The sequence below is a fragment of the Rhipicephalus sanguineus genome, chromosome 11, assembly GCF_013339695.2.
Source record: "Rhipicephalus sanguineus isolate Rsan-2018 chromosome 11, BIME_Rsan_1.4, whole genome shotgun sequence".
In the NCBI taxonomy this organism is placed as follows: Eukaryota; Metazoa; Arthropoda; class Arachnida; order Ixodida; family Ixodidae; genus Rhipicephalus; species Rhipicephalus sanguineus.
The window spans coordinates 92,987,693-92,996,657 of NC_051186.1; positions in this window are offsets into that span (position 1 = coordinate 92,987,693).

Genomic DNA, 8,965 nt, shown 5'->3' on the forward strand with positions numbered 1-8,965 from the left:
GGTAGTCCCGGCGCAGCGGCAGGCGAAGACCGGCGGTGACCAACGCGGCCGGTGGGGACGCCGGCCAGCCCGAACACGCTGTTTGGCGCGATGGTCCGAAGGAGAAGAAACGTCCGCACTCAACGAGTACTCTCCACAAACTCTCTTACTTACACGTCGCCTGGGTAAAACAGGAATGCCAGAGCGGCGCCCCCTGTCACTCGTACAATGCAATACTGTACCGAAACCGAAACACAACATGAGCTTGTGCAGAGGGCACGGAGGAAGACAAGTTTCAGCGCAGTCGCATTTTCAGCGCACCTTAAGAAACTAGGGTTGTAACAAGGTAGGGCGAGTAGGGCCAGAAGGACCGTCACGACGAAAACCTGCCTCCTCAGTCGTATTCGCCTGGACGTTGGTGTGGCTTCGCGTTCCCTCCTCCGCTCTTGGCATTTCCACAAAGCTACTGCCTAAGTACGAAGGCCCCTACCGCGTCCTACGTCAAGCATCCCCAGTTAACTATATTACTGAGCCTGTTCAATATTCTACGGACCGCCGTCGTCGCGGCCGCGAGACTGTTCACGTCGATCGACTGAAGCCGCATTATGACCCACCAGTTGTACCTCTTCCTTAGGTCGCCAGGATGGCTCCTTTTCCGCGGGGGAGTGATTTGTAACATGGTAGGGTAGGGTGCCTTGATGCGCGTTTACGCACGCATCGAGGCACAATATGGTAGGGCGCAGACAAGAACGCCTGCGAAAGAAGAAGACGAAGACGGTTGTTGTTGGCACTCGCGCTTGCTCGGCTTGGACCGCTGATCGCTTCAGCTGTGGCAATCTTTTATTAAACGCGTTACTGTCTCAACGTTAAACGCAAGGTCTTTAAAATTGCGTATCTATGTATTTTCTATTAAAGGAACACACCACCTAATACTTACCTAATGATGTTACGCCTCAGATATGCGTAATATTTACTTTTTGATCGACAACGTTCACAAGTATGAACAGCCGTACCAGTTCAAGATGGGTGGGCGGTAAGCAAGTGGTTCAACTTTGGCCGGTTGGCTGAATCGGGTGACGTGCCGACAAACAGAAAAAACAGACCGAAATTTCTGCATTTAAGTTCCCCAAGAAAGACTATCGTCTTTATTAATTGTTGCTTACTGATTCATAATAAGTGCTCTAGACATGAACTCACATTGTTAAAATATTGTCACGTGGTTGTGACGGCGAAGGACGTAAAACTCAAATCGGCAAAGATGAAACTGTTTTCACTTGGCGAACTTGTGCCCAGGAAAAGACTCAATGTACAAGCAACACGCGCTCTGCCATGATAACGGCAATCACGGACGTCGCTTGTCGATAATCTGATCTTCCGCAGAACACGTCGTCATTTATACATGAGTGAGCGAATATTCCTGCGTTATCGCTGGTGCTCGCGCTAGCTCCAGAACAATCTGGACCACTCGCGTCACGGGCGCAATCGCATCACAATAGTCCAATGGCATTGAGAAGTTTCCCAAGCATTGCGACACGGCCTGCGCCGAGCGGTGGTAATAGCTTTTATGGGTGAAGCGCGATAACACAGAAAATCAAACCCAGTTCCAACTAAAGTGGAAGCTGTACGAACTGCGCAGCATTCCTTGTGTTTATCTTGTATTTGTTTCCTGTTTTGTGTTCTTCTCTTCCGTTCATCTGCTCTTCTGCGTTCTTTTCGCGTGATTATGTGATATCTTATATCCTATTGTTCTTTTCTTGTGATTATCTGATTTGTTTTATGATTATCTATTTTCTGTTTGACGGTCTCCTTTGTACTGCTGTTTTTCTACTGTTTGCTGCTCCGAGCGCGATGCCTCTAGCTTCCGACGCTGGCGTTTCGCTTGCTCGGACAGACGAATTAGCGCTTCGGCGATGGTGGCGTTAACGGGTAAGCGCGGGCTGGAGTTCTAAGCGTACAGCCTGCTCGGCTTATGAGCATCAAACGTGGGACCTGCGTGACGCCAATATGAGACATGAGAATGCGTGACAAAAACGCCAGACGACGAGTTCAAATAAACAAATAAGCGAGCGTGATAATATTACACGCCAAGCAACACCTCCCACATAGGCTAACGTGTTCTATAGGTACCTTTACCTAATTCTTATGGCCTGCGAACTGCAATAACGTTGGTTTAATGGCCTTGTAGGTATGTCACTTTAAAACTTGGCTGTGGCGCGGCAAAGGAGATTGATCACCACCTAGCGGGTGCAGCGCTCGATCACGTCAGCCCACAGAAGTTTGACGCACTTCCGCGCGGTTCCCGAGCAGCTGCCGAGAAGTAGGCTTCCGGAGCGAACGCGGCAAAAAACATGCCGGCTATGTCGTCATCATAACTTGTAGCAGCGTGGTCACGTGAGGGAAGTAGGGGGTCCCCAAGGGTCTCCTTTGACGATGTCAGTAGCGCGAGGATGTCAGTAGCGCGAGGACTTCAAAATTCATTTAAAATAAATTCCAAGCTATACTCGCTGTTGGTATTTTGCACATGACATACACATCTTCACTGCAATCGATCCCGCAGGCTACCTCGGCCGCGAAATTTGGTGTCAGTACCCCTTTAAGCTGCTTGTCATCTTTCGACAAACTTTTCTAGAGTAATGATGCAGACAACAAATTTTATAATCAGCTTTACAAAGTAAGATTCTCTCCGACAACGAAACGTTCAATATTGAATTTCGTAAAGAAGCGTTTTATATATTTAGTTCGTTCACACAGACGAACATGCGCAGCTTATCGAGTGAGAATTAGGCTTCTCAAAATAGGTAGGTAAGAAGAGAGTAAGGTGAACGCCAAGCACCGTCCAGGTCTGCCGTGAAAGAAGAACCATTGCTGCCAGTCAGACTTCAAAAAGTAACGCAATATGTGAAGTAAAATAGAATAAGTTTGACAGTGAGCGTGTAGTTATTTGCAGCACCTCCACCCGGGATTCAACAAAAACGTGAAGTATGGCCTCTAAAATTTTTGCGAATACGAGACTCGAAGCTAGATTTCCCCTTTTACGTTGCTTTTTGTGGCAATACGTAGCAACAGGAGCTAGTTTTAAAAAACAAAGAAAACCAATACAACTAGGAAAGGTGACACTAAGAATAAAGACTCACCATCTACAGCTGTGATTCGAACCCGGGTCTTTTTAGTGGCAAGCGGGAATTCTACCCCTGCACCATTTTGGTGGAGCTGCGCGCTACTCTTAAACGACGACACATTGCAGAATACCGATCGCAGCGCCGCAAGCGGATTCACCCTGTTTGGGCTTCACTTTCTCTACGTTGGTGCTTCGGCCGTTCCGACCGCTCCCCTGTTCTAGTATAATCTAGTCAAACCTATCAATTATGCTATATTCACGTTGAAAAAAAAACTGAAGCCCCATGCAAGCTTTACATACTGCAATATCTGTATCCTTATGCTGCCACAGCGGTAATCTTCTACACAACTATTTTTGCAAAATAAAGGGAATTCCTGAAAGTGTAATATATGGCTCCTGGAAAATAATTTCGCATCAAATATTTTTCTCACAACTATAAAGCACGGTAAGTAGACAGACTCCTCTTAATAATCAGATAAATGCCTGCTTAAGTGAAATCCTAAAACTGCCGATGTATTTGCTCAAATTGGAAAATATATACATGCATTTTTGATACTGGTATACTAGTACCTAATATGAGGTAACATTACATCCGCTGGGCTGAAAAACGTACAAACGTTATAGCACTACACCAATGGCAACGAAATTAGTTGCACCAGTTCAACTCCCCGGTGGCAGAACCATTAGAATCTGTCAGCGTCATCAGGAATTGAATGTGCTCTGCTGCCAACAGGCAAAAGACGTATGTGGACTGCAAGCTGCCGTTGACTTAGAAATGCAAAGTTAGCAAGACGTGTACGTCTACTGGTGAAGCGTGAGACCTCGCCGTGGGCCAAGGCTCCAGTGCCGTGCAAAACGACGGCACAGATGGACTCCAAATCTATAGTTAGCAGGTGCTGGTCTACGACTGCATCCAAGGCAGGTTACCGGTGAAAAGTGCGTTCTTTCCGGAGGAAAACGTGACATCCACGTGCCCTCACTGCCAAGTATAACTCCTAGTTTTCACCGCAGAACAGTCAAGGCATGCTGCCAAAGCAGCAGCATGTATCTGCACGCGACTTCGCTTCGACACATTATGATGTTCGAATTACGGCTATCACAAGAAGGAGAAGTAACGAGTTAAAAAACAAACGCCAAACCCAGCGCCAAATCTTCAAAGTCCTCGTAAAGCACCATCGCAACTTCGTAGGGCATACCAATATCGTCAACGCTGTCTTTTAATCTTCTTTCACACGAGCATAGCCTCTTCACAAGTCTTGTAAATGTCAATGCAGCACCACTGTTCACAACGTACATCGCTTCACTCCCGAACACAGCATTTTCCTGGGCTGCTCACAAGAAAATAGAAGCGCGTGGTCTAACCAGTTGCGAAGCAAAAACCCAATACGAAGCGTAGTTCGTGAGTTGCAGTACGTACCAGGAATCACTCAAGTAACGTGCCCAAATGCTGTCAATTCAAAATGCCGCACTGCATATAACAGAGAGACTGGAGAGCGAAGCAAATGAACTGTTGCCGGCTCTCAACAACAATTACAGGCTCCTCGAGTACTAGTTACCCTCAGTACTGAGCCGCTGATCTCCGCTTCATAACCACACCAAGCTACAGACTTCGCTACGGTTCACCGCCCACCGAGAGACACTGCCGTTGGTTTTCACAGGGCTTGCACACACCGAAAAAGCAAAGGTATTCGCAACAAATTCAGTCAGATGCTGAAGGAACTCAAGCGAGAAGCGTTCGCAAAAATCGGCACCCACACACACTGTTTCCGTCGCCATGTTCTTTTCGCGAACTGTGCAGCAGGGGCAAGCGCTAAGAGAGGTCTTAAAAAACTCCTGCACGTTTTTCACGGCGAGATAAAAATTTATCTTATGGGCCAAAGGGAAAATAGGACGAACACAACAGGAGTGCGCCATGAAAGAAGTGAGTATGTCAACGTCGTAAGATGACCTCATCTAGAGAGTACTGCTTCCCAACCAATCACAAGCGGTGCTTAACCCCAAGTCTGCGAGCGCTTGTCGTCTGCTACGATAGGGAGCTGCAGCGGGGGTTTCGCCTTGGCTACGCGATGATTTCCTGTGCAAACTTTCGCTGCCTCGAGCAAAATATATAGCAGCGGGTAAAACTACCTATATTTCATATTCTCACGCCCATTAAAGTGCCACATAATTCTCAAAGGAGATGAATTCGGAAAAGGTTCTTTTATACTCTAGAGCCGTGAACTTTCGCACACACGTTCGGTGTCACTTAAAATTGGTAGATCCATTTCTTCCTGACTGCTTGCCATATAAACGCGTTCCGCTTTAGTTTCCGAACATTGCAGGCCTAAAAAGCCCTATTTGTTGGTGATTTCATCAATAATCAAGCTACATCTCTAAAACGCTGTGATTTGCACTGTGCGCGCCCATTCTTTATCAGCCCGAAGTGTATAGCGACAGCTGTATTTCAGATAGTGTCTATTGGGAAGTTAAAGCCAGTTCAACTAAAGTTGTGGAACCATATAATAGGCTTTAATAACAGCTAACTGGAATATTCAGCTTAATTTTATTTACAATAGCTTGCATCTGAAGCGCTCCTCGGAACCTATTTGCTGGTAATTTCGACCAATGCTGCGTACGCCATCATAAGTTAGACGCTTCATTGGAAGAAGTGGGACAAAACAGAACAACATAATAAAAAAGTGTCGCATATACCGCGCCGCTTTCGACTTCAGCGACCATTCGCACAGCACTTCGGTTTTAATCCACACACAGGCCTTTTGCATTGATAATTTTTCGCTATTAATGCCGAATAGGCTTGTTTGATTACTGCGGCTCCAAGCTTATTGGACGACTCCGAGTATAAATATTGTCCATTGTGTACAAGGCAACAACACACAAAACTGAAAGCGCCGAAATGAAGTAAAACATACCTGCAATCATTATGCAACCTTGCGTGGCCGTGAACAAGCTCGAAAAGGCTCGAAAGCCGCGGCACCTATATACCCCGCCGCGGTTGCATCTGCTAAACCTTCATGTTGTTGTTAAGGGGGAGCACTCTTCATTTTTCTCATAGGCATGCTCTTTTGCGCATATTTTTGCTCCGTGAATCCACTTTCGAGCCTTTTCCGGTGAGGTCAGCAAATTTAGCAACCGCATAATCATCGCTGACATGTTCCTGGACAGTCTAGCGCGCTTTATCGCAGCGCCTATCTGATAACAATGGCCTCTTGCGACGTTTTCTTTGTCGCTCCGTGAATCGACTTACGCGACAAAATTTCTCTTACGTGAAAATTTGATCGTAAGTGAGTTTTGTGAATACGGCCCCAGATGGCCAAATAACTGATCTGGGGGACAAATAGCCAGGCAGGTGGCCGGTGCTCTCCCGTCGGCCGCTCGCTACGTCTCACTGCCGTGGATGGCAATGGGATCGTAGACCGCTGCTTTAGTACGCCAGGAGAGCGTGGCTGCGGCCCGTGGAAAAGCGGCGGTAACACGGCAGGTTGCAGTACGCCAGCAGACCACGGCTGCGGCCCGTGTGACACGGCAGGTTGGCAATCAGCACGGCAGGTTGGGGCAATCGAACAGGAAGCTGCGGCACAGGTGGCTGCGGTACGGCACTACGTTCGTTTGGGTCACACGTGCCCCTATCCAGAACGCTGGAAAAGCTTGGAGGCATTCCACAGCATTCCACAGACGGTTGGACGCATTCCATGTACGTTTCTTTGTCTTCTTGGCAGCTCTCCTTTTGTCCGTGTACCACATGCTGCTCCGCTGTTGACGGTGGGCCCTTCGACGGAGTCGTGCCAACTCCTTAGCTGCGTCTTTAGCAAAGACTGATGCTGAGAGTCCCGCGACATTCAGACTGGCTCGGGGCACTCTACCATGCAGCAGAACTGCTGGAGAAACCCCGCTGGTGGCCCACGGAGTACGCCCGTAAATGGCAGGTGATTCTGTGACTGCTTGCCGGAGTGGTCGTCTTTCGAGAAGTGAAACTTGAATAAAGTTTTCCAATCTCCGCTTCAACCATTCCATTTACCCATTCATCTGGGGGTAGTGCACTGAAGAATTTGAAAGAAGCATGGCTGTAATTTGCAGGAAGGTGATAAATCACGAGAAGCGAACTGAGGCCCATGGTCGCAAACCATGTCCTGCAGTAGCCTTCGCGGGCAAAACACTCGTCAAAATGTATTTTACTGAGTTTGGGGATACTTCGCTGCAAAAATATACCTCCGGCTCTTTAGAGTGGTAATCAATAAGTGTTAGACCTGCTGTTGTGAGTTGCATTCTCCAAGGGACAATGTCTAGGCCAAGCTTCTGCCTTAATCGTCCTGCGCATTCAGCAAGTTGTGATGGCACTGGTGACATCATAGCAAATTATCTTAATCCAGGCAGATGTGGCAGTTTGTCACTGTCTCTTCCACTTCCTCGTTCATTCGTGGCCACTAGAACTGCTCACGAAGTCGTGCCTTAGTGCGCGTGATACCCTGACGCGTCTCGTGCATGGTGCAGATGATCTAAGCCTTGAGGGAGGAAGGAACAACGAGGCGCTCTGCACATAGTTGCAGGCTCTCAAAAACAAATTTATTCCCGGATAGGGTAGAATGGTTTCGCCTCTTCCGGTATGGACTTGTGGTGCAGGCAGGAACTCATCACGAACGAACTTGCGGTTTCCAGGCCAACATCGTCGAGGACGGCCTGCCTGAACTCCTCCTTTGTCACACAGGCTGGCTCCGCCAATGAGAAGACTTCTTCCTCCTTAGCGAGCTCTGCATCTGGGGTTAGCGCTGGCAGCCAAGAAAGTGTATCTGCTACTGTGTTCCTGGACTCGGTGCGGTATTCGACAGTGAAATTAAGCCAAAGCAGTGGTGCACTCCAGCGTGTGATTCGGAGTGGGCGTCTTCCACGTCCGTGAGATTACAGCAAGGACACCAGCACCTGGTGGTCTGTTCGGACTGTGAAATGGGGACACCAAAGATGCGCGCGTCATCGCTCAAATCTCCAGATACATGCCAATGCTTCTAGTTCACATCCTGAATATTTTTCTCCGCAGAACTCAGTTTACGAGAAGCGAAAGCGACTGTGCGGAGCTCGTGGCCATTTCTTTGCTGCAGGACTGCTCCCAGCTCACAGTCGGACGCGTCAATCGACAGAATTACTGGTCGAGCTGGATTGAGCATGTGCAGGACAGTACTCGATGAAAGCATTTTTTACCCATCTGAAAATGCTGTCCGCTTCCACTAAACAGGTGAATGGCTCATTTCTGCGAAGTGGTATTCTTATAGGCCCGAATACATGTGCCAAGCGGGGAAAAAGCAGCAGAAGAGAATGAAGAGCAGCCTGCTTCGCACTCTTACTCTGTGCGAGTCTGCTCCCCAAGGCAGCTTTGCAGTCTGGCTCGAATCTTGGCCAGTAAACGTGCTTGTTCTGGTTGACAAGCATGTTCTTGCTAAAGGCACTGGCCGACCGCTGGCCCTGAGGCCCCATACCATATAGATTTTGAGCCCTGCTATAATATTTTCCAGTTTTAAGTACTCAACCATATTTTGCAATGCGTTGCCATTGTCTCCAAAGAGCAATATCCCATCTGCAAATGGCAGGTTGCTGAGATATTCTCTTTACACTTTTCTTCCTGCTTCTTCCAGTCTCGTTGTTTATATACTTATACCGCATGCTTAGAAGAACAGTATTGGGGAGATTGTAATTTCTGGTCTTATTAAATGCGAAGCATTTCTAATCGAACCTTAGCCACCTTGAGCATTTCTATCTATCTATCTATCTATCTATCTATCTATCTATCTATCTATCTATCTATCTATCTATCTATCTATCTATCTATCTATCTATCTATCTATCTATCTATCTATCTATCTATCTATCTATCTATCTATC